The sequence below is a fragment of the Phascolarctos cinereus genome, unplaced genomic scaffold (assembly GCF_003287225.1).
Source record: "Phascolarctos cinereus isolate Bilbo 61053 unplaced genomic scaffold, phaCin_HiC Scaffold_2;HRSCAF=192, whole genome shotgun sequence".
Lineage (NCBI taxonomy): Eukaryota > Metazoa > Chordata > Mammalia > Diprotodontia > Phascolarctidae > Phascolarctos > Phascolarctos cinereus.
Window position 1 is genome coordinate 272834620 of NW_027555625.1, and position 4241 is coordinate 272838860.

Consider the following 4241-nt stretch of genomic DNA (forward strand, 5'->3'; position numbering starts at 1 on the left):
TCAGGGGCTTCTAGATGAGTGGGCTTCTAGAGAAGCTTTACTGCAGTCCCCAGTGTAGTCATATAGGGGCTGTAGTCATATAGCAGCTCTTCACTGGCTTTGAGGTCCCTCAAGGCAATGAAGATGAGATGAGGCACGTGTCAATGTCAGTGTCATGGAGTTGGGTTCGGCAATTACCACACTCACTGTGATCGATTGATCTCCTGAGAAAATTAGTTTCTCAAGTGGCATCCACACAGTAGGTTTTGCTCAGCTAAAATGTGAGCACTGGAAATAGTACATGTAGCAGCCTGCGGAAGGATCCTGAGCATAGAGAGCCTTGTGCTTCTTGGTGCTAGTGATCCTGAGGAGGTCCCAGTGATATGCAAATTCCCCTTTTGTAGACTTTTGGAGGCAATCCCTCCTCTGCCTTTGCCATCAGTGATACTGATCTTCATGCCTTCTTCCCTTTCACTCTCAATCAATTCACCTAGGTTTTTCTTCTGACTGTAGTTCTGTTTTGCTTTTCTGGGGGTGACTTATCAGTGACTGTGATTCTATTGAGTTTTAACCTGAGCTTTTCTCCTCAAGACCTGCTTGGTTTGGGGGGAAGGGGTGCTCTGCTCTGGCAGCATCAGCTGCAGTGGGCAGAGCCACAGCTTTGGGGTTTCCTGCAGCTATAGATTTGTGGTTTGGAAGAGCTCCAGAGACTCCCCACTTCAGTTCTTTGCATTTTTGTTCTGATTTCACAGTGCTTGCAAGAGTGTTGTCATTAATTCTTTTCTTTTCTCCTTTCTCAAACAATTCAGATAAGGCTTTCCTCTAACATTTGATGTCATGATGTGCAACAGAGTTTTCCTCCTGGAGTGGAGGACAAATTCTAGAGGATCTGTGGGGGTTCATGTAGGAACAGATTTTTGACTGACCATAAATACATTCTCACTGTTGGTTCTGGGCCACGCCATGGCCCTTTTGTAGACACTCTCTGGGCTGGGGAGAGGGCTGCTGCTCCTCTCCTGCTCCTCCCACTCATTCTATCTCCTCCTTGTGGGCCTTGGACATCTTCTTGCCCTGGGAGAGGGGCTGCTCGGGCTCAGCACAGGGTGCGGCAGGTTGGGCATCTTCCAATGCAGCCATGTTTAAAGGTCCCAGGAGCTGCTCCCCTCCCCCTTCCACCTACAAGGTGAGAGCCAGAATAGGTCTTGGACTTAACTCTGAGCTCAGGCCATGCGGGATCTCCCAGAGAGGCTGGCTCCAGGCATAGCAGTACTCTAAACAGGGCTAGACCAGCAGCACACCCACAGAAGACTGAGGGCATATATAGGCCAGTAGTACAGTCACTCTGAACCTGCTGAGCCTTTCATCTAGCTGTCTGGGAATAATTACTGTCTACTGGAATATTACCCAAGGCAAGTATGCAGCTATATTGCCTAGAAACAGGGTTTGGAGCTTAGAAAACCCAGCAGGGCAGTGATCAGATCATGCCCTTGATCTAACCACCTAGGGTCCTAATATAATCAGAAGCTATAGGAGCAGTAAATAAGACAGAGCATCTGGGAGTGACTTTTTAATTCTAATATGTATTCTCTGGCTCTGTCTCCTAGAGCATCTTCCCCTTTGGATTTTAAGGTTCTCCAAGGTGTTATGTGGTATCTCTTTTCTCTGCCATTGCCTCAAGACTCTACTAACTTCATTACTGCTCCCCACCCTACTATTTATTAAATGGTCAGTGACTAGCACCCTAGTGTACCCCAGTTCCATTTAATCACTTAAGATCAGAACACTTCTTCAAATGGTTATTAACTTTGACAGTATATGTCAAGAACAAAGTTTAAAAATTCACACACACACACACACACACACACACACACATGTTTAGGGAATACTCTCTGTCTCTTACATTTCCCTTAAAATTAGGCTCAAAACTTAGCTCGGTTTCTGTATAACACTGGTCCCACCAAGTTCATTTCCATAGATAGCATTGCTGCCAGATGATTCCTAATTTCAGCTTTTGATGACATGGGTCCTACAGATTGTTTTTTTTTTCCCCTTGAGGCATTGATGCTAGGCTGGAGCCAATACCCATCTTGGATTAAAGAATTCACTCCCAGCACCCACAACAAGGAGAACAAAATAACCCCTCTCCTATCTCCCAATGAAAAGGCCAAGAACAAAGGATTATTTATTTGGGGGCCATTTGGACTCAAAGAAGGCTCTATGGCACTTCCTCTTACAGCGTTCATGGTCTCTCACTAGAATCTATCACATCCCCAGAGTGTAGCTGAAGACAATGAGGCAAAGAGAATACCAAAGCTGACTCAAACCTTTTCAAAGATCCCAACAGTTTTGGGTACATAGCCAATAAATAAAGGTTCCTCCCATCTATAAGGTTACCCAATCAGAACCAGTTAGAAAATATCCACACGTGTTCTGCAATCTCTCTAAGACACTTCCCTTATATATCATCATGACAGAAAAGAGATCCTACCAAATTCCTTCTATGATACAAATATTTCTTGGAGACCTAAACCAGGGAAAGTCAAAGCAGAGAAAAGTATAAAAACTATAAACCAAAATCCCTAATAAACATCGATGCAAAAAGTTTTAGATATATTAGTAAAGAGGCTACAATAATATATCACAAATAGTATATATCATGACCAGATTAGATTTATACTAGGAATGATGGACTGGTTCAACATAAGGAAGTGATGAATATAATCGATTATATTATTAATAAGAATAATAATCACATGGTTATACCAAAAGATGCAGAAAAAGCTTTTGACAAAATAAAACACACGTTTCTGTTAAAAGCACTAGAAAACAGCAAAATAAAAGGACCTTTCTTTAAGATAATAAGTAATATCTATCTAAACTAAGAGCCAGTGCTATAGGTGAGGGGACCAAACTAGTGACCTTTCCAATATGATTGTGGACAAAATAGGAATGTCCATTGTTACCCCGATTAGTTCATATGGTACAAGAAATGCTGACAACAGCAACAGGACAAGAGCAAGAAATGGAAGGAACAAGCAAGGCAACAGATGAATAAAATGATCACTGTTTGAGGATGATGATGGTGCCCTTAGAGAGCCCTAGAGATTCAATTAAAAAGTTAATGAAAACAATGACTTTAGCGAAATTTCAGGGTATCAAACAAATCCACATAAATCATCAGCATTTATATATATTATCCACAAAACTCAGCAGGAAGAAATAAAAGGAGAAATTCCATTTATAGTTAGCAGAAGAAGAAGCAGTATTTTGGAAGAGACTGGAGATAAAAGAGGAAATGCCAGTGAAGACAGATCTGCTTGCTGCTACTGTGCATTTTCATCCTTTTTTTTTTCATTTATAAAAAACCATCCCTGGCAGCTCTGTCTCGTTTGTGCTTTTACCATGGTTAGACTCTGTAAAACACTCTGTGGAAGGAGCTCTAGACCTGGAATTGGGTCCTGACTCTGCTAGTTGTATGAGTTTGGGTAAGACACTGCCCCTCTCTGGGCCTTAATTTCCCCATCTGTCAAATGAATGGGTTGGACTAGATGACCTTTGAGGTCCCTTTAAGCTCTTACTCTCAGTGAATCTGTGATTCCATGTGTTTTTTTATGTATGTTTATTCAGCTTAGGACTCAGGTTCAAAATACTGACTGTGGATTTACTATGCCATTGGGCAATTTATTTCAATTCTCTGAGCCTTCTAGCTCTAAAGTTATGAATCTTGAGGATGAAAACTCTTATCTTTTACTTCCTTTGTATCTTCCCCATCCCTCTGGTCCCATAGCACCCAAGATTCAGTTCTGCATGCTGGTGGAGTCTAATAAATGCTTTCTGAAGACCTGGCCTACAAGGAGGAAATGGGTGCTTGGGAAGACAAGAAGGCCTGGGGCTACTAGCCCAGGACATCGCTACTGGGAATGGGTCACTACAACTAAAGCACATTGTAGAGGAATTCAGATCCATCTCTGTGCCAATCAAACATTGGTAAGGAGGGGGAGAGGGGAGATCATGGTTTCTCTTTCCTGTTTACATCTTCCATGTTTCGCTTGAGTCTTGTATTTGAAAGTCAAATTTTCTATTCAGCTCTGGTCTTTTCCTTAGGAATGCTTGAAAGTCCTCTATTTCATTGAATGACCATTTTTTACCCTGAAGGATTATACTCAGTTTTGCTGGGTAGGTGTTTCTTGGTTGTAATCCTATCTCCTTTACCCTCCAGAATATCATACTCCAGGCCTTCCGGACCCTTAATGTAGAAGCTG

At 42.2% G+C, this 4241-nt stretch overlaps 1 pseudogene; it reads right to left on the reverse strand.

Annotated features, from left to right (window-relative positions):
- Positions 1–2222, reverse strand: LOC110193626 (N-lysine methyltransferase KMT5A pseudogene; annotated as a pseudogene).
- Positions 2223–4241: the final 2019 nt, after the last annotated feature.